We start from the raw sequence: 27,804 nt of genomic DNA, 5'->3' as shown, positions 1-27,804 counted from the left end.
TGCTCAGAGCCATTTGAACCATTTGATAAGCGTGTTATAATGAGTTTCTTAAGCAGAACTGTTGCATTTTCTATGCGATCTGCAAAATACATTGCAGTCTCATTTTCTATGTGATTTAAGTTATTCATAAATGTAATCCCTAAGTATTTAGCTGAATCAACAGCTTTTATATTGTGTGAGTTATCGTGTAACCTATATTTAGCGTATTTCTTTCAGCAGGCAAGTAGACGACTTCACACTTGTCATCATTTAGTGTCATTTTCGCACCGTGTAAGATATCTGGTCTAAATCATTTTGCCATTGGTTTTGATCATCTGGTTGCTATACAAGACGGTAAATGACGGCATCATCCGCAAACAAACTAAGAAGGCTGCTCAAACTGTCTCCTAAATCGCTTATGTAGGTCAGGAACAGCACTTCGTTGGGGAACGCCAGATATTACTTCTGTTTCACTCATGACTTTCCGTCAGTTACTACGAACTGTGAACGTTCTGACTGGAAACAGATGATCCATCACGGCCAAATAACACTTCTCAATAAAACTTAATCATATACAGAAAGAACTACTACATTATAATGCAGAAGGTAACTGAAAGAAATGCGCATTGAGAGGAACAGAAATGACACTTTTATTTAGCTCAGTTCAGGAATTTTTTATTTACTATATAGAGATGATGCCTGTGTCACATTTTCTCTGTCAGTTTCCTAAAACATGTAAATTGTCTATAAATTCAGCGGCAGGAGATAGGATATGCGTCAACAGTCAATGTCAATGACCCATTTCAAAATCTATAGAGACGATTATACAGATTGGTTGGAGACCAGAAAAGTGCTGTTAGTAATGCATTCCTCCTGGCATTGTTTAGCAGGCTTTTATTTCCAGTAACCACAGACCAAAAACTTAATCGGTATTTTATGTAAATATTATGACGCCTCTTTACAGCAGCATTGTGTCTCGTATTCATCGCTACAATTAAACAAAACTTAATATTCCCGCTAGAAGCGAATGAAATGCTCTCGGTTTTCAAGCTTAGAAGGTGTCACTCCCGACGTTTTCAGAAGTTACTAGCTGCCGGGAATGGTACAGAACCCTTCCAAATTCACATGGGTTGAAAAACGAAAGGGTTTTATTCAGGCATGTCGCCGAAAAGACTCCCAGGTAGTACCAAAAAATGTTGAATTGTGTACGATTCAAATGCGTCTACAACTTTCCATGTGAGCTCCAGGTAACGTTGCATGTCAGATCACGTAATCGCCTAAGTTAGTAATGCCTTTTATCTGAGGCCTTGTCCGTGTTGTGTGAGAAACGATACTGACGTTATCGAGTTTACCGCGCGTTACAAGTATCCAGGTGCGCTGATAACATGTCATTCCATTGTCAAGTAGACTACTATTCATGATAAAGCTTATGAATTCCTCTGTATAACAATTTAATGCTTTCGACTGACTTGTAAAATTTACTCAAATCACACAATGGTGTGGGACGTGCTTCATTAATCACGAAGGAACGAATGGTATTCGAATATATGTGCCTACGACATTCTTGTCTTGCATTGGAGGGAGTAATATCCTCCCCCCCCCTCAAAAAAAATTGCAACAGTATGTCTGATATAAACCCTTCAGCTGATTGTATCCTTGTGCTACTGTAGTTCGGGCACTAATCAAATATAATTCGTTTCTGACAATTCCTCTGTGATGCAGTCAGTAGTGGTCAACAATCTCAGGAACATAGTAATTCAAAAAATTACATCGTTTAAATTTGCTGTACACAAGTTTCGGCTTTGTCTTCTGTTTGGTCACCGCACTGTTCAAGATTAAGAAAAACTGCATTTTGCACGATCATTTTATGTACATTCATATCGTCATGAAGACGCTGAGCCAACAGTAAGTGGTGTGGCACACAGACATGATAGTGAAACAGAGCTTTTCTCTCTGATAGTCGAGGAGTGCTGTGAAACTTGTAGTTGATGTTCCGTAGCTTGGCAGCCTACTGGCATGATGAGCAGAAAGATACGCATATGGAAATCTACTTTTCATTCTCTGAATGATCTTTAAGTCCACGGCAAACTCACATTTTATTTTGTTGATTTCAAGATAAATAAATGAGACATACTGGTATCTACGTCACTGCTCTCATTAACGTGTCACCCCTCAAATCGATACTGAAGCGTAATGCTCAGAACGCTGGTCTGTTAGACATATACCGGGCGGTGTGGCCGTGCGGTTCTAAACGCTGCAGTTTGGAACTGTGTGACCGCCACGGTCGCAGGTTCGAATCCTGCCTCGGGCATGGATGTGTGTGATGTCCTTAGGTTAGTTAGGTTTAAGTAGTTCTAAGTTCTAGGGGACTGATGACCTCAGATGTTAAGTCCCATAGTGCTCAGAGCCATTTGAACCATTTTTTGTTAAACATATTCAGCAGGAATCCTCAAGCTCTATAAACGCTTTGGCCTGGTACAGTGTCGAGGCTGGATATACACACATCAAAAAAAGTTTTGCATCACCCCGGTTCCCAGAACTCCTGAAGATAGACGTTGACTGTGGATACTGTATTACAGACACAGTCCCTCTGACTGTTCAGAAGTCACTAAACCCGCCCAAAGATGAAAACAACCATGCATGAGCAGCGTCTAGCAGGCGGAGGGGGTCCGACAGCCGATCAGTTCGAGTCATTCCACCGGGAAGGAGGTACACGGCTCGTGTTGTCTGTAGTTCAACCGAGCCTAGACGGTCAATACCGCAGTTCGTAAAGTAAGTGTCCAGGCGTCTCGGAATGAACCAAAGCCATGTTGTTCAGACATGGAGGAGATACAGAGAGACAGGAACTGTCGATGACATGCCTTGCTCAGGGCGCTCGAGGGCTACTACTGCAGTGGATGACCGCTACCTACGGATTATGTCTCGGAGGAATCCTGACAGCAATGCCAACATGTTGAATAATGGTTGTCGTGCTTCCACAGGACGTCGTGTTACGACTCGAACTGTGCGTAATAAGCTGCATGAAGCGCAACTTCACTCCCGAGGTCCATGGCGAGGTCCATCTTTGCAACCACGACACCATGCTGCGCGGTACAAATGGGCCCAACAACATGACGAATGGACCGCTCAGGACTGGCATCATGTTCTCTTCACCGATGAGTGTCGCATATGTCTTCAATCAGACAATCGTCGGAGACGTGTTTGGAACAACCTGGTCAGGATGAACGCCTTAGACACACTGTCCAGCTAGTGCAGCAAGGTCGTGGTTCCCTGCTGTTTTGGGGTGGCTATATGTGGAGCCGACGTACGCCGCTGATGGTCATGGAAGGAGCCGTAAGGGCTGTACGATACGTGAATGCCATCCTCCGACCGATAATGCAACCATATCGGTAGCATATTGGCGAGGCATTGGTGTTCATGGACGAAAATTCGCGCCCCCATCGTGCACATCTTGTGAATGACTTCCTTCAGAATAACGACATCGCTCAAATAGAGTGGCCAGCATGTTCTACCCTAACATGCCTGGGATATATTGAAAAGGGCTTTTTATGGACGGCGTGACGCACCAACCACTCTGAGGGATTTACGCCGAATCGCCGTTGAGGTGTGGGACAATCTGGAGCAATAGCGCCTCGTTGAACTTATGGATAGTATGCCACGACGAATACAGGCACGCATCAATGCAAGAGGACTGGGTATTAGAGGTACCGGTGTGCACTGCAGACCTCTGAAGGTCTCGCTGTATGGTGGTACAACATACGATGTGTGGTTTCCATGAGCAACAAAAAGGGCGGAAATGACGTTTATGTTGATCTCTATTCCAATTTTCTGTACAGGCTCCTGAACTCTCGGAACCAAGGTGATGCAAAACGTTTTTTGATGTGTGTGTTTTGAGACGGTTTCTCACGCCTGTATAGGCGAATAGTAAACCGTAAGAAGTGAAATTATGAAGGGCTTATGTCCAAATTCACGATGATGAGACTTTTATAAAGGGGAGCAAGATCAGATAACAGACAAAATTGCAGTCTGTACTGTAGTGCGTTCCTGACATGTTAAAAGCACGGCATTTATCGTAGGATCAACCACAGAAGTCGCTTGAAGATAGACACAAATTATCTCACGAAAGCCCAGTTATAAAGCTTCAGTATTAAGTGACGAAGCTAGAAAAGAAAGTCAGTCGCCTCAAAGGCACAGAAGACAGGCTTGACTGATTATACCGCAAACGAAGGAAGTTAAGCAGCCATATTCCCTGCTCTCCACAAGCGGAGTTACAATGCTATGTACCCTCCGTCATGTACTTCATAATGATTTCTGGGGTATAGATGCAGATGCAGAAAAGTCTGTCCTTACCTGAGTTTCACACGGTAGCCAAAACCTTGCTCTCGGCCGCTTTGAACCTTAATACTTAATTTCTTATATAATATAAATTTATAGTTACAAGTACATCGATAAGAAAAGTTATTTGATGACTCTTTGTGTCTCTTAGAGGAATTTCAGACCACACAGTTACAGAATAATAGGTTTATTGCCGAATCTCGGCGGTCCAACTAAATCCTCGAGAACATTATCACTCGGCACACAGGGCTATGCGTTCTTTAGCTGGGCTAATCTACTTATCGAATATTAACGGAACTCGCGATACAGGGCTTAGGAGCGGGCATCGTGGCCGCCGATAGAGAATTTGGCGGGTTCCGCAGGTGTGTGTGTCGGCGCTTCCGTCCTGCCCCCAACTCTTCCCCCTTCCCACCACACCCCCTCCCACACAGATAAGCCTAAGTGTTTCGTATTCCGCGCTGGCCGCTCCAATGGGGTGGAGAGATAATAAGATTATGCAGCGACTAAAGCATTTTAAGCAGCTTCGGCCAGGACAAAAGCCGGGAGCGGAGTCGCGCGACGCCAGCGCCGCCCAGCGTGGCAGCGGCAAAATAAATACAGCGGCGGGGGCCAAGTGGGCGCGTTTTAATTCAGCCGTGCGTGTGCCGTGCTGGTGACTGGTGGGTGGGGAGGGGGGGGGGGGGGAGGAGAAGGAGGGGGCTGGCTCAGCGAAAGCAAGCGAGTAACAAGCGCATCTAGAGAAGCCACGCTGCTGAAGTCGTCCGCCTAGCAACAAACGACGGCAGTTTAATAAACGTTGGAATACGCTGCTGCAATCGTTGCACACGTTGTCTATTGCGGCCGACCTGCGCAATTTGTATATTCATCTGCATACCTCGCACGTCTCCCAGAATCCTGCCACCCTGTCTGTACTCCTGAACGCCTCGTATCTAGTCTTGGCTGGTCGTTCCGACGTACTCTGCCAGTACGATTAAGCTGGAAGTGGCCCGCCCGGTTGGCCGTGCGGTCTAACGCACGGCTTTCCGGGCGGGAAGGAGCGCCTGGTCCCCGACACGAATCCGCCCGGCGGATTTGTGTCGAGGTCCGGTGAGCCGGCCAGTCTGTGGATGGTTTTTAGGCGGTTTTCCATCCGCCTCGGCGAATGCGGGCTGGTTCCCCTTATCCCGCGTCAGCTTCACTATGTCGGCGATTGCTGCGCAAACAAGTTCTCCACGTATGCGTCCACCACCATTACTCTACCACGCAAACATAGGGGTTGCACTCGTCTGGTGTGAGACGTTCCCTGGGAGGTCCACCGGCGGCAGAACCGCACAATAACCCTGGGTTCGGTGTGGGGCGGCGGAGGGGTGAAGTGGACTGAGGTAGTCGTCGTGGGGTTGCGGACCACTGCAGCTGCGGCGAGGACGGAGCCTCTCCGTCGTTGCTAGATCCCCAGTTAACATGACATAACATAAAATAAGATGGAAGTGTGCCTCCTCGCTGAAGATTATTTTGTTATGAAAATCACTATGTATTGAGTTCTTGTTTTGTGAATGCCCAGTCGGCAAATGTTCGAAGCCTAAAATGGTCCATCAGTGTCAGTTTGATCGTAAAAGCATATAAATGCAGATTTTTAGTTAAAATTTGATGTATACGGCTTCTCGCAATGGCTAACCGTTGAGAACGGCGGCAAATCGACTTCGTTGGACATCTCTAACGATCGACGAGAACGATGACGTCCAGGTGATTTGATGTTCACTGTCGATCCTGTATCTACAAATTTCCCTACCAGTCTCTGCACTGTTGACACATTAGCGCATTTCTCCTACCAAAGAATACACGAAGTCTTCGAACGGTTTCTGCACAGCATTTACCATGCAATTTCAAAATCTGGATGGTTTGATCCATCCTACTCAGCTCGATTCTAGCTGATAAAACGCCCAAGCGCCAACTGACAATGACAATCGGTAATCGCATTAGCAACAGATGACAGTCGCTTAATTTTCAGGACCGGCAACCTAACAACTAACGGCGGCGATCAATCGAAAAATTGCGCTCTTTATGGGAAACCCTTTACTTTTCTACTGAATAATGAATTTCCAGTGCAAAGAGTAAGAGCAGGTGTAATTTTTCCATTCCTCAACGCAACAGCACTGCTAGCAAAACTCAGCTATGTTAACGTGCCGTAGTATCCCGAAAAACGTTACTGCCAGCACGTATGTGTATCGGTGTTGACCAGAAGATAAGATAAATGTTGATAAGGCAAAGGAATGTATAGAGCTTTTCCTTTTTAGGGACTATATGCGAAATTTCCAGACTGAGCCATTTGGTCTGACACTAAGAAATATTTTGAAACTATACTGTATTCCCGCGCAGAAAATACCTTACAGGCATTGAGATAAAGCACAAAATACAGCAGTAAATTTTTCTGTGAGAGATAAGACTCGATCAGGCAATTATGACCGACCATACTCTCGATGTAGCCATATTGGTAAGAGACAAAGAAAATTGAGGATCTCTATAAACAATTAGTAACGATAATGAAGAGAAATGCGCTCACTTACGAAGGAAATGGTTGCGGATGTGGTGGAAATTTAGGCTGAGGTCGTCTCACGCCTGGAAGTTGAGTTGGCGTTAAGTTGATCCCTGGCAGTTGTAGTGGGCTGGGGGCGTTAGCTTCGAGCACCTACCTCAGCCAATAATGTTACGCGGTTTTGTAAGCGTACCTCTGGCAACGGCTCAGTGTTGTCACAACTCTGTAGACGGCTATTGTTTTTAGTGCTTCCCAGTTGAAAACTGACAACAGTGCTGCAAGCTGTCTGGAATCATCTTTGTATCGTCTCAAATACAGAGAAGAACGTCTAACTTATCTATAACAATTATAGCGCGCACAGAGGTGTATACCGCGTCAGACAAAAAATTTCGAGGGTGGTTTGATGAAAAAGGACACAAACGTTGAGGTGGTAGCTTTATTGCTTCACACGCTCTAGATTGATTCCTCCCTACTTGAGTGCAAAGTACAGGACGTTCATATCAAACACGTGAAACTATCAGAGAAGTCCTTCTTTGGGAGCTGTTTCTCTCGTCTGTCACATTGGCATGAATCTCGGTTAAGTTGTCAAAGCGTTGACCCTTTGTCGTTTTGTAGCAGGTTCGTGTTGAATACACCATGTCTCGACACCCGTGACGATATTTTTCAGAAAAGGATCGTCTATGTTCTGCATTTAGATCAAATCGCAGCTAGAGTCCATGCAAGGCGCATGGACTCAAGCTGCCATTTTTCTCCTGGAGTCAGCGCGTGTGAGAGAAATTTGGCACACACTTTGCTCTTCTGCTAAACGTACTGTAGAATGTCTTGGACACATGAAGTAGAGATGTTGCTCCACTGCGGTATGTGACGCAACAATACTGACACATAACGGTTGCACATTTATTAGTTGACACTGTGTGTCCAGAACTGACTGCTAAAATGCACATCTGTCTTTTTAAGAAGAAAAAACAGTAACTTTTATTCATATAATTTGCATTGGTGTGAAATATTGGTTTATTATAGAAAATGAGGAAAGCGATCAGTGCTATTTTAATAACGTAGACAGAAACGAGCAACTAGCAACTACACTATGTGATGAAAAGTATCCGGACACTCCCAAAAACAAACGTTTTTCATATTAGGTGCATTGTGCAGCCCACTACTGCCAGGTACCCCATATCAGCGACCTCACCAATCATCAGACATCGTGAGAGAGCAGAATGGACGCTCCGCAGAACTCACGGATTTCGAACGTGGTCAGGTGAATGGGTGTCATTTGTGTCATACGTCTATACGCGGAATTTCCACACTCCTAAGCATCCCTAGGTCCACTGTTACCGATGTGATAGCGAAGTGGAAACGTGAAGGGACATGTACAGCACAAAAACGTACAGGCCGACCTCGTCTGTTGACTGACAGAGACCGCCGACAGTTGAAGAGGATCGTAATGTGTAACAGGCAGACATCTATCCAGACCATCACATAGGAATTCCAAAACGCATCAGGATCCACTGCAAGCACTATGACAATTAGGCGGGAGGTGAGAAAACTTGAATGTCGTGGTCGAGCGGCTGCTCATAAGCCACACATCACGCCTGTAAATGCCAAACGACCCCTCGCTTAGTGTAAGAAGCGTAAACATTGGACCATTGAACAGTGGAAAAACGTCGTGTGGAGTGACGAATCACGGTACACAATGTGGCGATTCGTTGGCAGGGTGTGGATATGGCGAATGCCCGCCACAGGCCGTGGTTTATGAATAGGTGCCCGATCTGTTGAAAGATGCAATCGCCACCTCCTAATTGCTCTTCAACAGTGGGGAGCAAGAAGGTGCTTAAAACATCAATTTACGCCTGTGCTGTGATAGTGCCACGCAAAACAACAAGGGGTGCAAGCCCCCTCAATGAAAAACACGACCACACCATAACACCACCGGCTCCGAATTTTACTGTTGGCACTACAAACGCTGGCAGATGACGTTTACAGTGCATTCGCTATACCCACACCCTGCCGTCGGATCGCCACATTGTGTATCGTGATTCGTCACTCCACACCACGTTTTACCACTGTTCAATCGCCCAGTGTTTACGCTCCTTACACCAAGCGAGGCGTCGTTTGGCATTTACTGGTGTGATGTGTGGCTTATGAGCAGCCGCTCGACCATGAAATCCTGGTTTCTTCACCTCCCACCTAATTGTCATAGTACTGTCAGTGGATCCTGATGCAGTTTGGAATTCCCATGTGATGGTCTGTAGAGGTGTCTGCCTATTACACATTACGACCCTCTTCAACAGTGTGCTTTCTCTGTCAGTCAACATATGTGCTGTACGTGTCCCTTCACGTTTCCACTTCACTATCACATCGGAAACAGTGGACCTAGGGATGTTTAGGAATGTGGAAATCTCACGTACAGACGTATGACACAAGTGACACCCAATCAACTGACCACGTTCGAAGACTGTGAGTTCTGTAGAGCGCACCATTCTGCTCTCTCACGAAGTCTAATGACTGCTGAGGTCGCAGATACGGAGTACCTGGCAGTAGGTGGCAGGACAATGCACCTAGTATGAAAAACGTTTGTTTCTAGTAGTGTCCGGATACTTTTGATCACATAGTGTAGTTACTTGTTGCTCGTTTCTGTTGGCGTTGTGATTAAAACAGCACTGATCGCTTTCCTTATTTTCTGTAATAACGCAGTATTTCACACAAATACAAATTACATCAACAAAAATTACTCCTTCTTTTAAAGGAAAGGTTTATTTAAAAACGAAAAATTTTGGCCATGCTGTAATATTTCGGTGCTTTTATTTGGCTATTATTAAAGGTGCACCTGTTATAAACGAGGTCAAATAAATATCGAAAGATACTGGTTATCAACAACTAAAATACCGGTATCGGTTCCCATCCCCACGTCATGATAGGGTAGTTATCGGCTATGACTTCAGGCCACAGCTGGCACGGATTGAGGGCACGCTGCTCTAACAACGGTATGTCACGTACGTCCTGAGTTTTCATATTTTATACTTCATGCGTGATAAGCGGGGTGCCATTTTCCAACAGGACAACGTCCCTCTACTCATGGTGCGGGTCCCCATGAACTGTCTGGGTGGTGTTGGGGAACTTGAGTGGCTAGCAAGGTCCGCAGATCTGTCCCCGGTGGAACATGCTTGGGGTGGGCGTCAAATACGTTCCAATACCAGTATCGAGTTTATCAAGGACTAGTTACAGCAGTTGTGGGTCAGTTTGCTGCGGGTGAGGGTACACTAGGCCAGAGAGGATGTAACGTCATACAGCTAAGAAGGGGCACAATGCTAAGTCGTTTGTAAATCTATTTTCTCATCACTGAAATAACATCACGTACCCTCTCAGGTAGTGATGTTCCATTTTGATTCCTCCTCCACTACCAGATTTTTCCCTTTTTTGGAAGGCAGTGAATGTGGTAGAAAGGTAATTAACCTCTACCGTGCATTTTACAATGGTTTGCAGACTGTGGATGTAGACGTAGAGGTTCATTGTGATTTCCATTGTAGGTCTCCAGTCGGATCGCCTGAATGGCTGAGCACAGCGACATATTTCGAGAACACTTGCGCAACTTTCCATGAAGAAATATATTAAACTACAAAAATTGTGTTCCTCGTTCACTTTCAGTTCAACAAAATCAGCAGAAAAATAATTTCCTTGGAGGCTAAACAGGCAGTGTATCGAGAAGAACACGGCTTGGACTGCATCTCACACAGCATCCACTCATTGTACATCCTGCCTTAATATTTTAAGGTAACTAGAGTTATTTATTAACTTCCGTGTTATTGATGCCGATCGGTAAATTAGTGAAATTAGTCAAATGAGCTTCCAGTTTACGTGATTGGTATGTAAAACAAGGATACTCTTCTTACCATCATCAGTGTTTACTTGGGAAATAACGTGCTCAGTTGTCGTTATTTATCTCAATGCAAGGGCCATATTTCTAGTTTGATTCGACTGATTAGCCGAGCGGTCTGAGGTGCTGCAGTCATGGACTGTGCGGCTGATCCTGGTGGAGGTTCGAGTCCTCCCTCGGGCATGGGTGTGTGTGTTCGTCCATAGGATAATTTAGTTTAAGTAGTGTGTAAGCTTAGGGACTGATGACCTTAGCAGTTAGATCCCATACGATTTCACACACATTTGGACATTTTTTTTATTCTACTGACACAAAGCGGTAACGTCGCGTGCCTTCCAGACAGAATTACACTACTAGCCATTAAAATTCCTACACAGACGCGAAATGTAAGCGATAGGAAGAACATGCTGTGATATGCAAATAATTAGCTTTTCAGAGTATTTACACAAGGTTGGCACCGGTGGCGACGCCTACAACGTGCTGACATGAGGAAAGTTTCCATCCGATTTCTCATACACAAGCAGCAGTTGACCGGCGTTGCGTGGTGAAACGTTGTTGTGATGCCTCGTGTAAGGAGGGGAAACGCGTATCATCACGTTTCCGACTTTGATAAGGGTCGGATTGTAGCCTATCGCGATTGCGGCTTCTCGTATCGCGACATTGCTGCTCGCGTTGTTCGAGATCCAATGACTGTTAGCAGAATATGGAATCGGTGGGTTCAGAAGGGTAATACGGAACGCCGTGCTGGATCCCAACGGCCTCGTATCACTAGCAGTCGAGATGACAGGCATCTTATCCGCATGGCTGTAACGGCTCATGCAGCCACGTCTCGATGCCTGAGTCAACAGATGGGGACGTTTGCAAGACAACTACCAACTGCACGAACAGTTCGACGACGTTTGCAGCAGCATGGACTATCAGCTCGGAGACGATGACTGTGGTTGTCCTTGACGCTGCATCACAGACAGGAACGCCTGCGATGGTGTACTCAACGACGAACCTGGGTGCACGAATGGCAAAACGTCATTCTTTCGGATGAATCCAGGTTCGGTTTAAAGCATCATGATAGTCGCATCCGTGTTTGGCGACATCGCGGTGAAAGCACATTGTAAGCGTGTATTCGTCATCGCCATACTGGCGTATCACCCGGCGTGATGGTAATGGGGTGCCATTGGTTACACGTCTCGGTCACCTCTTGTTCGCATTGACGGCACTTTGAACAGTGGACGTTACATTTCAGATGTGTTACGACCCGTGGCTCTACCCTTCATTCGATCCCTGCGAAACCCTACATTTCAGCAGGATAATGCACGACCGCATGTTGCAGGTCCTGTAAGGGCATTTCTGGATACAGAAAATGTTCGACTGCTGCCCTGGCCAGCACATTCTCCAGATCTCTCACCAACTGAAAAAGTCTGGTCAATGGTGGCCGAGCAACTGGCTCGTCACAATACGCCAGTCACTACTCTTGATGAACTGTGGTATCGTTTTGTAGCTGCATGGGCAGCTGTACCTGTACACGCCATCCAAGCTCTGTTTGACTCAATACCCAGGCGTATCAAGGTCGTTATTACGGCTGGGTACTGATTTCTCAGGATCTATGCACCCAAATTGCGTTAAAATGTAATCTCATGTCAGTTCTAGTATAATATATTTTTCCAATGAATACCCGTTTATCATCTGCATTTCTTCTTGGTGTAGCAATTTTAATGGCCAGTGGTGTATTTGAATACCAGCAAGTCTTGGGAAACATTTTCCAGTTCTTAAATGATTCAGCACATCGAGCTACCACTAGAGAAACGGACATAATTCTGCTCTACCTTCGTCACCGCGCCAATGTCGACGAGACAAAAGAAACAGATGAAACGTTTTGCCCTGGCGGTGGCGAGTTGGCTGGCAGCTGCCCTCAACAGCGCGTGCCGCGCCAACAGAAACAAGAGATGGTCGTGTTGGCTGATAAAGTGCCGTGCGGGCTTCCTGTTTTCGTTACGGATAACAGAGGCTGCCAGACTAGCGAGTCGTGCTGAATCATCCAGCTGCCGAGCAAAGATCAGATACAGTCAGAGTGCAACAGACGTAGTAAACACAGTGCTTCATTGTGCAGAAATCTTCGAGTACAGTGCCGCATGTTTCGTATCCGAAATCGTCGTCAGTGTCGTGATATAGTTATGCAGAACTCGCAGCTCGATAAGTCAGAGATCGACTGCTACCACTTACTCAATTCCAAATCTCGATAAATCAGCGATCAGTTGCTACCACTCACTCAATTACGAATCGACAGCTTCAGATAACAACTCCTTTGTTCGTCATAACGTAAATTACATGTAATAAATTCGAGTAGTAAATGAGTTTTGCTATTTAGGGAGCAAAATAACTGATGATGGTCGAAGTAGAGAGGATATAAAATGTAGACTGGCAATGGCAAGGAAGGCGTTTCTGAAGACGAGAAATTAGTTAACATCGAGTATAGGTTTAGGTGTCAGGAAGCCTTTTCTGAAGGTATTTGTATGGAGTGTTGCCATGTATGGAAGTGAAACGTGGACGATAAACAGTTTAGACAAAAAGAGAATAGAAGCTTTCGAAATGTGGTGCTACAGAAGGATGCTGAAGATTAGACGGGTAGATCACATAACTAATGAGGGGGTATAGAATAGAATTGGGGAGAACTTGACTAGAAGAAGGGATCGGTTGGTAGGACATGTTCTGAGGCATCAAGAGATCACCAATTTTGTATTCGAGGGCAGCACGGAGGGTAAAAATTCTAGAGGGAGACCAAGAGATGAATACACTAAGATTCAGAAGGATGTAGGTTGCAGTAGGTACTGGGAGATGAAGCAGCTTGCACGGGATAGAGTAGCATGGAGAGCTGCATCAAACCAGTCTCTGGACTGAAAACCACAACAACAACAACAAATACGAGTTCTGATGTAAGAAAACAGATACTTTCGGCCACTACATAAAGTTGCTTGAAATTTTCCGTCGCTCTTTTTATCGATCTTTTTACTTATATTTACTTTATTTATTTTTATGTACGGCACTTCCTCCTCTTTTACGCTTCACCGTTCGGCGTTCCAGCCCCACTTTCACTAGCGCCATCTAGCGGATATTTCGGGTACCACGGCCAGTGCAGTTCTCCTCATGAGTGCTTGCATAGGGGTGTCGCTAATTCAGTTTTCCTTATGGCCGTGCCCGCATCGCCTCCAGCTTATGTTTTTATTGGTGGGCTTTGTACGGCTTATTTTATTCTCTCCGCACCAAATATTCATTTTATTTTGTATTAGGGGCACCCCCTTTTTATCAATTTGACAAGCGCTTCTAGCGGTTGTTAATTTATCAATGACGTGAAGGGCGGGAAGAGGTTTCAGGACAGTGTAAAATAATGTTGTAGATGCAGTTTATCTAATGAAGAGGAGTGTTCGGTTCCATACAACAATATTTATTAAGCCAGTGTATAAAGAGCGATCGTAAAACACTTCCTTTCTAACCCCCGAGTAGATCACCAGCGAGGCGCCTGAATTGGCGTGAAATCTGTAGTGGCTTTAATAACAAACTTCCCACAGTCAGAGCGGCGTTTTTCCCTTCGTATAACAATGTTTATTCAGAAAAGCGTTTTGAAGGAATGGATGTATTTCAGTCGAAACACCTGGTCAAAATATATTCTAGTTAGTAGTTGCACCCTAAAGACCATGTTATAATTACTATAAATTAAATAAAAAAATGTATAAAGGTACACCGAAAACCAATGTAATATGTTCCTTAGAATCCTCTGACCAAATCGTTTGATGTACATTGTGATAACATTCGGTTTTTTTATTTTAACTTTTTTCTATCGAACAATTTTGCATGTTTTTAGCCCTTCGGCTGCGTTTGAATCCGACTGAATAAACAAACGAGGTGAGTTCAAAAGGAAATCGAATTTTCGAAATAGTGCTCCAACCGGCAGAGGGAGCGCGCTGCAGCTATTGATCGTACGTAGCGGCAGGTTTTAGGCTGAGATCACAGGAGCGGAACACACACTGAGGAGAGAAGTCATGGGACGGCGATATGCACTTGTACAGATGGCGGCAGTGTCGCGTACATAAGGTATGAAAGAGCAGTGCTTTGGTGGAGCTGTCACTCGTAGTCACGTGATTCATGTGTAAAAGTTTCCGACGTGATTATGGCCGCACTTTGGAAATTAACAGACTGAATTCGGAGTGGTAGTCGGAGCTAAAAGCGAAACGTCCCCTTAAAACAATTATACACGACTGCGCTTAACCTGGCACACAATAATTTTAGCGCAACGCAATCTGACTATCAAAGATCCCTGCAAAAGAATGGCCCTGAGTAACATTAAACTACACCTTTCAGAAATCACTTACCTCACAAAAATCTCCGTTACTCGAACTACTGCAATACGGCGAGCGCCACTACTGCCAGCTAAATAAAAGATTCAAACTACTGAAGGCACTAACTACTGATAGGGATAGTTAGCAAATGAAAGATATTAATAGAGAACAAACACTGTATTTACCGTAATATCATCAAAAGTCATAATATATATATCAGTTCATGACAAATTACAAAACTCCGCCATCTCTCTCCCCACATCCACCACTGCTGGCGGCTCACCTCCAACTGCACAACGCTACGCGCTGTTCACAGCCAGATGCCTAACACTACAATGGCGAGTATTACAACAATGCAAAGCAGCCACAGACTGCACACAGCACAGCCAGTGATTTTCATACAGAGGTGGCGTTACCAATAAGAAAAACCTAAACAGCCTACTTACATAGCCCCCATGCTCCCCACAAAAATTTTTACAAATTGGATTGGGCAGTGGCCAATACAGATTTGAAAAAAATTTTTCATAATTACAATAACAAAGAAATCAAATGCACACACTTATTGATACAATGTTGGTCAAAAGCTAAAAATTTCTCACAGTCCATAAAGACAGTCCACATTGTTCATCACAGTAAAATGCAGAGTTTTTCTCAAAGTCTGAGCAGTAAAAGAAAATGCACACGGAAGTAGTGGATTTCCATGCACTCTTGAAGAAGTAGTGTTGTCCTTCCAACGGAAAGACAGTGCTGACTCTTGACATGCTGACAGATAATGGGCCACAACACAGCAAACCCACAGCAGAGTCAGTCGTAGTTTGGAAGAGTATTGGTAGGTAGGTCATCACAGAGCAGACCCACTGTAGTCCTGGTAGAGAGTATGGTATTGGTGGGCCACCAGAGGTGCAGACCCACTGCAGTCCTTGTAGAAATAATGGTATTGGTGGGCCATCAAAGATGTAGACCCACTGTTGTCCTGGTAGAGATGACGGTATTGGTGGGCCATCGAAGGTGCAGACCCACTGTAGTCCTTGTAGAGATGGCCAGCAGCCATCTGTTGCGATCTGTTGCGACTGTGCAGGTGCACAATCACGATCGAAGAGTCTGGCGGAGAATATAGCAAGTCCATAAACCACCACTTGTGCACTCACAAAGTGCTTGGAATTGTCCTTAGAACCAGCAATGCTGTTATCCAGTCCCTTGCTGAATTACTAACACACGTGCAAACACTATCAGTCCCTACTTCTCACATATTGTTCATGTACTATGACCAACAGAAACGTGTGCAGTGAAATGTTACTTAATTTGAAGAACTGGTAACAATTACAATTTGGTAACATAAAAATACAATAACAAAGGTACAAAATACATCATTAAAAACATAACAATACAGATAATATTTGTAGTAATAGGGGCTTTACAAAAGAATAGAAATAAACATATACATCAGTGTTACAGGAATGATGACATGAGTACAAAAATAAAAGATCAGAATCACTTTTGAAACGTCAACTTCAAACAATTATACACGACTGTGCTTAACCTGGCACACAATAATTTTAGCGCAACGCAATCTGACTATCAAAGATCCCTGCAAAAGAATGGCCCTGAGTAACATTAAACTACACCTTTCAGAAATCACTTACCTCACAAAAATCTCCGTTACTCGAACTACTGCAATACGGCGAGCGCCACTACTGCCAGCTAAATAAAAGATTCAAACTACTGAAGGCACTAACTACTGATAGGGATAGTTAGCAAATGAAAGATATTAATAGAGAACAAACACTGTATTTACCTTAATATCATCAAAAGTCATAATATATATATCAGTTCATGACAAATTACAAAACTCCGCCATCTCTCTCCCCACATCCACCACTGCTGGCGGCTCACCTCCAACTGCACAACGCTACGCGCTGTTCACAGCCAGCTGCCTAACACTACAATGGCGAGTATTACAACAATGCAAAGCAGCCACAGACTGCACACAGCACAGCCAGTGATTTTCATACAGAGGTGGCGTTACCAATAAAAAAAACCTAAACAGCCTACTTACAAAAGTATGGGACATTTCATTTCGGAAATCCTTAGTGAATTCAGTATTCCGAGATACTCAGTGTCAAGAGGGTGCAGAGAATACCAAATATCAGTCATTACTACTCACCATGAACAACGCAGTGGCCGACTGCCTTCACTTAGCGACCGAGAGCAGCGGCGTTTTCGTGAAGTTGTCAGTGCTAACAGACAAGCAACATTACGTGAAATGACCGCAGAAATGACCGTGCGACGAACGCATCAATTAAGACAGTGTGTCGATATGTGGCTCCCATAGCCGAACGATGCGAGTGTGTTTGCTAACAGCATGACATCGCCTGCAGCGCCTCTCCTGGACCCTTGACCATGTCGGTTTGACCCTGGCTGATCGGATGAGTCCCAATTTCAGATGCTAAGGGCTGGTGGTAGGGTTTTAGTGTGGCGCAGACCCCACGAAGCCAGCGACGCTAGCTATCAGCTAGACAGTATGCAAGCTGGTGGTGGCTACATAATGCTGTGAGCTGTGTTTACGTGGAATGGACTTGGTCCTCTGGTCCGATCACTGATTGGAAACGGTTATGTTTGGCAACTTGGAGAACATTTGCAGCCATTCTCAAACAACGACAGAATGTTTATGGATGACAATGCACCATGTCACCGGTACACCATTGTTCGTGACTGGTTTGCAGAACATTCTGAACAATTAGAGCCAATGATTTGGTCACCCATCGAACATTTATGGGGCATAGTCGAGAGGTCAGTTCGTGCACAAAGTCCTGCACCGACAAGACTTCCGTAATTATGGACAGCTGTGGATGCAGCATGGCTCGGTTTTTCTGCAGGGGTTTCCAACGACTTATTGAGTGCATGCCTCGTCGAGTTTCTGCACAACGCAGCGCAGAAGGGGGTCCGACAGGACAGTAACAAGGTATCCCATGACTTTCGTCATCTCAGTGTATTTGCGGAACCTCAGTTGCGAGGTAAATGAACCCATCGCTTTGGCGCACTCGGTACATGCAGCAGCCAACACGGAACGACTGCGGCTGCTGAATTTTGCCGCTTGCCTACTGCATCTCCATAAGTCGCGTGGCGGATGACGCATTGCTATGGGCCGCGGGGATGAATTCGGCAGTTCACACGGACGGTGCGGCAGGTTTGCGAAAAGGAGCCAGCTGATTAGAGGCAGTTAGTTCTGGGATCAGGGTGACCAGCTGACAGCAGGCTGCGTTGCTTTGTCTTATGTGTGACTACAAACTGTCTTCTACAATTTGTCCTCCAGACACAGAGAAAATGGACACGGATATTTTAGCAGTGGAGGTGGAGATGAGGGCCTATGCCTGGAACATGTTGCTGTTGTTGTGGTCTTCAGTCCGAGGACTGGTTTGATGCAGCTCTCCATGCTACTCTATCCTGTGCAAGACCCTTCATTTCGACTAACTACTGTAACGTACATCTCTCTGAATCTGCCTACTGTATTCATCTCATGGTCTCCCTCTATGATTATTACCCCACACGCTTCCCTCCAGTGATCCCTTGATGCCTCAGAATGTCTCCTAAAACCGATACCTTCTTCTAGTATGGTTGAACCACAAATTTCTCTTTTCCCCAATTCTGTTCAGTACCTCCTCATTCGTTACGTGATCTACCCATCTAATCTTCAGCAGTCTTCTGTAGCACCGACATTTGAAAAGCCTCTATTCTCTTCTTGTCTACACTGTTTATCGTCCATGTTTCACTTCCATACACTCCGTACAAATACTTTCAGAAAAGACTCCCTCACGCTTAAATCTATACTCGACGTTCACAAATATCTCTACTTCAGAAAAGCTTTCCTTGGCGTCGTCGTCTACATTTTATATCCTCTCTTCTTCGGCCATCATCAGTTATTTTTCTGCTCAAATAGCAAAACTCATCTACTGCTTTAAGCATCTCAATTCCTAATCTAATTCCCTCAGCATCACCTGACAAAATTTGACTACATTCCATTATCCTCGTTTTGCTTTTTTATTGATGTACACCTTATATTCTCCTTTCAAAATACTGTCTATTCCGTTCAACTGATCTTTGCTGTCTCTGCCAAAGTTGCAATGTCATCGGCAGACCTCAAAGTTTTCATTTCTTCTCCCTGGACTTAAATTCCTGTTCCAAATTTTTGTTTTGTTTTCTTCACTGTTGCTCAATAAACAGATTGAATAACATCGGGGATAGGCTACAACCCTGTCTCAAAAATGGTTCAAATGGCTCTGAGCACTATGGGACTTAACATCTGTGGTCATCAGTCCCCTAGAACTTAGAACTACTTAAACCTAACTAACCTAAGGACATCACACACATCCATGCCCGAGGCAGGATTCGAACCTGCGACCGTAGCAGTCGCGCGGTTCCGGACTGAGCGCCTAGACAACCCTGTCTCACTCCCTTCTCAACCACTGCTTCCCTTTCGTGCCCATCGACTCTTATAACTGCCCTCTGCTTTCGCTACAAATTGTAAATAGGCATGTGGTCCCTGTATTTTACCCCTGCCACCTTCAGAATTCGAAAGAGAGTATTCCAGTCAGCATTGCCAAAAGCTTTCTCTAAGACTACAAATGCTGTATACGTACGTTTGCCCTTCCTTAAACTATATAGGGTCAGTATTGCTTCGTGTGTTCCTACATTTCTCCGGAATCAAAATTGATCTCTCCTGAGGTCAGATTCTACGAGTTTTTCCATTCTTCTGTAAATGATCTGTGTTAGTATTTTGCAGCCGTGACTTAATAAGGGTCGATGAATACAACGATAGAAAGAAGAAAGATACGGCGTGGCATTACATTTGTCGTGAATTATTTATTGGTTCCTCAGAGCATACAAGTAGAAAGAGAAAATCTACTGGAAGATTTTTCTTTCCATTATTATAATACGTTGGGTTAAAGGATCAGTCGAAATTGCAACAAAATTAGCGATTTACTTTCCCCAAACGCGTAACGAATTTTTATTCAGAGATACGTCAGTAGTGATAAGCTTTGAGAAACTCCTACTTTTCTCTTAGCGCTGAGACGTTAAGTCTCGTGTCTGTTTTTATTTTTTTATCTTGTTTTATTTGCTTCCAGAGAGAGCCCATTTCACTTCACATAATTATTGCACATAATGATGCAAACACGACACTGGTCTGATTTCAATGCCAAATATAAAACGTAATTAAAAGACAGGGAGTCAACAAAGTCAATTAGTCTCACTGCCCCGTACCAATAAAAGCCGCGAAACTTTAACATAAAATTGTTTGTATACATATATGTAAGTCCCTTTTACAAAGACGAATGAAATGGCAAATATATTTGGCAATGGACCTATTCATGGAACTAGAGCTACTCTAAGAGAGAAAAGTTCAGTTTTTAAAATATTGTACTGTGTAATTGTTCTTGGATGACGGTATTTATCACATTTTATGAATATACGTACGTATAGAATCCTAGTCAATGAGTCACAAAGCGCAGCTTGGAGTAGGAATTACATTTTACAATCGTCTTGTTTTATTATTATTCGTACGTCCTGCTCTTAGTCTTTTAAGTGTAACAATTTACCTTCTCTTGAGCGCTAAGGTCAGAAACCGAAGGCGACGTGTAATCTGCTGCCGAATCGGCTAGTACCATGTTCCTTTCGTGTTACGATCTGTGTCTACCAACTCCTGTTTTTGCTTGGCTGGCGAGCGCACTACGAAAATCAGTGTATGGTCTGGCTATGTCGATGAGAAGTAGATGCTGCAGCATTTTCCGCAGTTAATCTGCGCATTCGTTGCCCCTAGTCCCATCTTGCTGCTTCTGACACAATCCAGGAAAAAGATTTGTTCAGTTGCAGTTATTGTGGGATTCAATAACTAGTTTTTCTAAAAAAAAAAAATATACATCTATGGAGTAGGCCTACAAAATATTTACGGGGTTAGCGATAATGTGATTTCTGAAGTATTCGCGGCGTGATTGATCGATGCTACGGATATCGAGATACATGTGTAATACACTTATTATTGCTGTAACAATAAACATCTAATGTGTTAATTATTTTATTGTAAACATGTATAACAACTGCAATGAATCACCGATTAGATTGAAACATTGGTGGCATCATGAATTATCATTTATTATCAGGTATGGCAAAGGATAGTGTTCCTTCGCTCATTTTCGGCAATAATGATATTGATTCTATTGCATTGTAACCTCCCCACAGAAATAAAACTCAATGATAATAAAAATGATCCAAGTGTTAACTCCCCACAAAATATTGTTAAATTGAAATGAAGCCAGGCGTAGCCTCCCAACAAAATAATATTTAATAAAAAATGTGAAATGGAACCATGCGTGAACTCCCCACAAAATTGATAAATGAAAATTGACCAAAAACCCACAACAACATTAATTAGATAATGAACCATGAACTGAATGTAACATCTCAACACAAATAATTAAACCTGATAAATTTTATAAGGGCAGCTGCGCTGACCTTCGGCCCTGTGAAATAATTAAACCTGATAAATTCTTACCTCAGTAAAACTACATCTATATCTGCTCTTATTTTTCGGCACAGCTCCGTGCCATGCTGGCCTACATTTAATTTTGATTCTTGGAGGGAATGCATAGGAAATATTCCTTAAATTGAAATGAATCTTTTTCTTTAAATGAGTTACTTTATAAAAGGTTATTATTGGGGCACCATTTTTTGAACAAATTAATTACAATTAACATACGTTATTAGCTGAGCGCAATGCTGCTTCATTACCTTCAACAATAATACACATCGTCCACCACAATCCTGACCAGATTCGGAAGAAGAGCACGCCGTCGACGCATGGCGACGCCTGCTCAGTACAACCGTCCGCTCGGTACAACTACTGCCGACTGACTACTACTGCAGACAGAGTGCAACTCGCAACTGTACCAGGCCGCTACTGTTCTCCAACTGACTACTCTCTCTGCCCACTCGCCACACACAACTGAACTCTCGCGCGGTCAAGCGCAGACTAGCAACGATAAATAACTCTCTGGTCAGAGATTCTGTCATGCCTCGCCATCGCTGGTAATGAATACATACGTGTTTCAGCATCACATGAATGAAGCCACACGATCGCATTGGACAATTACGGTATTGTAAAGAGTGATACATGAGTAAAACAGAACATTAAAAAAACGGCATTCCGTAAGCACTCTGTACAGTGGGTTTCCGGATAGCCTGAAAGAACCAACACTGTCACATTAGTTTGTTTTATGTTTGTGACGAATTTACAGGTACAACAACCGAAAATAACAATCAGTATAGAACAATAAAATTACTTGTAAAGGGAAATGCGTTTGTCAGCTCATATTATGTCTTATATAAGACATCAGATTTATAGGATATATTTCCAGTGAAGGTACAGTTAATCTGATATTCTTGTCTTGCTTCTATAATGCGTTTCTAAGAGAGCAAAGTAATCCAGCAAGGCCTTAAAAACACACTCAGACACAGATGAAAAATTTCGAATCATCTGCTCGTAGCTCGTTATAGAAAACGTAAAAAACTTCAGCAGCAACCGACTACTCGCTGCTGGATGCACCTAGTACATTCAGTGCCTTTTCTTTTTCCTTCTTTTTAATTAAGATTTTCTGTCCTACGGGCACCACTAGTGCACTATCGAGGCTCCATCACGACTACCGTCCCAAAAAAAAAAAAAAAAAGGGAAAAAGCAAACTGAGCCTATTTGCGTAACCTCCTCCCAACTACAAATCAAACCAAGATTCTAAAATGTTTCTCGCTGTACTAGAACGATAAAGACACTTTTTCTTTCATGTCTTGAATTTCTGTTGTTATTCAGTTGCTACATAAATTATCTGGTCGATTTTACTTTTTAAAAAAACTTTGTTAACAATAATAGTTACTATATATTTCTTAAGGAGAACTGTTAGTGTAGACAACAAAAGTGACATTTATAATACACAGCTAACTTCGCCCCTCGAACGAAGAAACGTCTGTCTATACTTTTGAAATGAAATACCTGTTAAATGCAATGTTAACATAGTGTGCGAGTAACTGTAAACAGCGTGCGAAAGAAAAACATGAGGCACAACTCCACATAGTGAGGGGCCTTAGACACAAGTGTGGTGCATCTTGGGCCATTGTGGCCAAATGCCAATACATATCGCTTATTTACTTTGGACTGGAAAGAGATACGGCTATCCTTCAAGCGTTAAAAATAATTTCGATATGTTAATTACAATTCGTACACAGGAATTTATGACCTAAAATGGCCGGCCAGTGTGGCCGAGCGGTTCTAGGCACTTCAGTCCGGAACCGCGCGACCGCTACGGTCGCAGGTTCGAATCCTGCCTCGGGCATGGATATATGTGATGTCCTTAGATTAGTTAGGTTTAAGTAGTTCTAGGGGACTGATGACCTCAGATGTTAAGTCCCATAGTGCTTGTAGCACTAAAATGAACCATACATATACCGGCCAGCGGCCACTTTTTAGTAAGCAAGCCACAGCCGCTGAAGTGTGCAATTTGCTTCTCTGACACCAAGCGTAAGGGGCGGACTGTGTGAGACGCACGCTGTGCTAGGAGTGGTTTAAATGCTTTAAACAAGACAAATTGTCGGTCGGTGACGATCCGAAGCATGGACGACCTTACACATCAACAGATGAACGTTTCGAGAGAGTTCTTGCTGTGGCTCGAGAAGCTGCTGACAAATCCAGCACGCACGAGGGATGCAGGAAGAGGCCTGAACTGTGGGAATTCCGGACTTGGATGTTGCATCATGACAATGCACCGGCTCACGCGTCATTCGACCGCAGCTATCTAGCAAAACGTCACACTCCCGTTGCGGCCTCTCCACTGTATTCTCCGCAACAGACTTTTTCCTGTTTCTCGAACTTAAAACCACGTTGACAGTACGTCATTTCAAAACCATAAAGGAGATTCAGGGCAATGCGACAAGAGACTTGCGTGCCGTCCCAGAAAACGGAGGCTTTCCAAAAGTGTAAGAAAGAAGGGACTCTGTTGAGGGAGCCAGTACTCGAAGTGTTGTATAATAAGTAAGAAAGGTGATATAGCAGAAGATCTAATTCATTTTGAACACTCAACATGCGAAAAGAACCGACAATACATGGTGAGTCACCTAACGTTACCGCTGGATATATTTCGTAAACCACATCAAATACTGACGAACCGATTCCACAGACCGAACGCGAGGAGAGGGGCTAATGCAATTGTTTAATACAAACCATACAAAAATGCACGGAAGTATGTTTTTTAACACAAACCTACGTTTTTTTAAATAGAACCACGATAGTTTTGTTAGCACATCAGAACATACAAACAAATGCGTAATCAGTGCCGTTTGTTGCATTGTAAAATGTCAATTACATCCGGAGATATTGTAACCTAAAGTTGACGCTTCAAACCTCCGACGTTCAGTTGCATGTTGTAACAAACACGGGCCACGGTCGGCGAGCAGCATCTGCAGGGACATGTTTACGATGACAACCGTGTTTACGAGTGTGGGTGTAGTGCACTGTTGTGGTTTGGTCTAGCTGTCGCAGTGTCCGCATGTAGCTCTTGCTGCTATTGTTATTCTGCATTCGTCTCCGCACGCAGACCAACTGTAGTACACCGTGTTACCAGACGTCTGTGATAGTGTAGTGTTGTAGGAACTGTGACCACGGTGTATTCGAACTCTGAAAAGGCGGAGATGATACTCATCTATGGCGAGTGTCGACGAAATGCAGCTGAAGCCTGCAGGGTGTATGCAGAACGGTACCCGGACAGAGAGCATCCAACGTGCTGCACATTGCAAAACATCTACCGCTAACTGTATGCAACAGGTATGGTCGTAGCACGCAAACGGGTCCGTAATAGGCCCGTCACAGGAGAAGCGGGTGCAGTTGGTGTGTTAGCTGCTGTTGCCATGAACCCACACATGAGTACACGGGACATTGCGAGAGCCGGTGGACTGAGTCAAAGTAGTGTCATGCGCATACTACATCGTGACCGCTTTCACCCGTTTCATGTGTCGCTACATCAGCAATTACGTGGTGATGACTTTGATCATCGAGTGCAATTCTGTCAATGGGCATTAACAGAGAATGCGCTGCCCTTCTATCTGTTTACCGACGAAGCGGGTTTCACAAACCACGGGGCAGTGAATCTACGGAACATGCATTACTGGTCCGTGGACAATCATCGCTGGCTCAGACAGGTAAAAGCGACAGCGACCGTGGACTGTAAATGTATGGTGCGGAATCATTGGCGACCACCTCATTGGTCCTCACTTCATTGCAGGGGCCCAAACAGCTGCAACATACATCGCGTTTCTACAGAATGATCTGCCAACGTTGCTCGAAAAAGCCCCACTGGAAACGCGTCGACGTATGTGGTATCAGCATGATGGTGCACCTGCACATTCCGCAATTAACACTAGGCTCACCCTTGACAGGATGTTCGACGGGCGTTTCATAGGACGTGGAGGACGCATAAATTGGCCAGCCCGTTCTCCTGATCTTACACCTCTGGACTTCTTTCTGTGGGATACGTTAAAGGAGAATGTGTACCGTGATGTGCCTACAACCCCAGAGGATATGAAACAACGTACTGTGGCAGCCTGCGGCGACATTACACCAGATGTACTGCAGCGTGTACGACATTCATTACGCCAGAGATTGCAATTGTGTGCAGCAAATGATGGCCACCACATTGAACATCTATTGGCCTGACATGTCGGGACACACTCTATTCCACTCCGTAACTGAAAACGGAAACCACGTGTGTACGTGTACCTCACCCCTCATGGTAATGTACATGTGCGTCAGTGAAAAAGACCAATAAACAGGCGTTAGCATGTGGACGTAATGTGCTGTTCCAGTCTCTTCTGTACCTAAGGTCCATCACCGTTCCCTTTGGATCCCTACGTAATTCGGTGCTCTCCGATACACACGATCGAACAGCGGAGGAGTGGTACTCAAGCGTCAACTTTAGGTTACATTATCTCCGGATGTAATTAACATTTTACAATGCAACAAACGGCACTGAGTACGTATTTGTTTATATGTTCAGATGTGCTAACAAAACTAACAGGGTTCCATTTAAAAAAACGTGGGTTTGTGTTAAAAAACATACTTCAGTGCATTTTTTTATGGTTTGTATTAACCAATTACACTAGCCCCTCTCCTCACGTTCGGTCTGTGGAATCGATTCGTCAGTAGTTGATGTGGTTTACGAAATATATCCAGCGGTAATGTTAGGTGACTCACCCTATATAAGAGGGACTTTTAAAGGCATTTAAATTAACCATTAACACACATTTACACAACACTTAATTATATAATTAAGACACGTAATTCTAATTAGGAGATTGGGAGCAACATGAAAAGCGACTAAAATGAAAGTTAAAGGTGGGCACTTGGACGGTAAAGGAGAGAGTCGTGACATGATATAGTTATCGGACGCTTTGACAGCTAACGATGTGCGTTTGTTTTCAAGATGACGCTGTATTGTTTCTTCCTAGCGCGAAGCAACACTGATGTAGCCAGATAGCTGAGTGCATCTGACTAGTGCTATTCTTTCCATTTTGGAAGCCAAATAAACGGCCATTACGCAAAGATTTCGTTCGTTATTTATAAAGTTTATTCGAAACACCTTAGTCAACCAAAATGAAACCGTGGGCCTGCAACCTTGGTCAACAAACGAGCGCTAAGTAAGTGTGTTTCCACGGGAGTTATGGATTTGGGATCCGGTAGTACTAACAGCGGATGGCGTTAGTGTATCAAATAAATTACAGGTAGGTCTCAGTGTTCTGTCATAATAAGACAGCTTTGCAACTGTGACTGTATGTTGGACTATAAAAAACAAACACTTATTAAACTTCCTGGCAGATTAAAACTGTGTGCCGGACCGAGACTCGAACTCGGGACCTTTGCCTTTCGCGGGCAAGTGCTCTACCGACTGAGCTACCCAAGCACAATTCGCGCCCCGTCCTCACAGCTTTACTTCTGCCAGTACCTCGTCTCCTACCTTCCAAACTTCACAGAAGCTCTCCTGCGAACCTTGCAGAACTAGCACTCCTGAAAGAAAGGATATTGCGGAGACATGGCTTAGCCACAGCCTGGAGGATGTTTCCAGAATGAGATTTTCACTCTGCAGCGGAGTGTGCGCTGATATGAAATTTCCTGACAGATTAAAACTGTGTGCCGGACCGAGACTCGAACTCGGGACCTTTGCCTTTCGCTGGCAGAAGTAAAGCTGTGAGGACGGGGTGGGAGTCGTGCTTGGGTAGCTCAGTCGGTAGAGCACTTGCCCGCGAAAGGCAAAGGTCCCGAGTTCGTGTCTCGGTCCGGCACACCGTTTTAATCTGCCAGGAAATTTCATATCAGCGCACACTCCGCTGCAGAGTGGAAATCTCATTCTGCAAACACTTATTACTCATGACATGATGTGGAGTCTTTGGTTACTACCGAATGGCCAGCTTAGTTTCCGGCTCAGCGATATTGGCCCCAGTGAAGGAACAAATTTCCAACATTATTGCTTTCTGTAAGACCATGTTGCGGTACTAAAAATCAGAACTGCCAGCCAACGATGAAGCATCGTATCTGAAAGCCCTCCTATTTAATATGCATTTCACGTTAACGACTGATTACAAAGTACTGAAACACTGCTGGCGAAAACGTCAAGGATGTTCCTCGTATGATCACCTGCGATCAGGATGTGAAGGCTGTTAATTTCTGAATCGTCAAACTCATGATTTTC

At 44.2% G+C, this 27,804-nt stretch overlaps 1 protein-coding gene across 1 annotated transcript in view; it reads left to right on the top strand.

Annotated features, from left to right (window-relative positions):
• Positions 1-27,804, top strand: part of LOC124798059 (monocarboxylate transporter 12-like) — a 209,173-nt gene that overhangs the window by 107,019 nt on the left and 74,350 nt on the right. The gene's annotated exons all lie outside the window — the stretch shown is intronic.

The sequence above is a fragment of the Schistocerca piceifrons genome, chromosome 5 (assembly GCF_021461385.2).
Source record: "Schistocerca piceifrons isolate TAMUIC-IGC-003096 chromosome 5, iqSchPice1.1, whole genome shotgun sequence".
Classification (NCBI taxonomy): Eukaryota; Metazoa; Arthropoda; class Insecta; order Orthoptera; family Acrididae; genus Schistocerca; species Schistocerca piceifrons.
The sequence above is the reverse complement of the archived record's forward strand: the minus strand, read 5'-3'. Positions and strand labels throughout refer to the sequence as shown.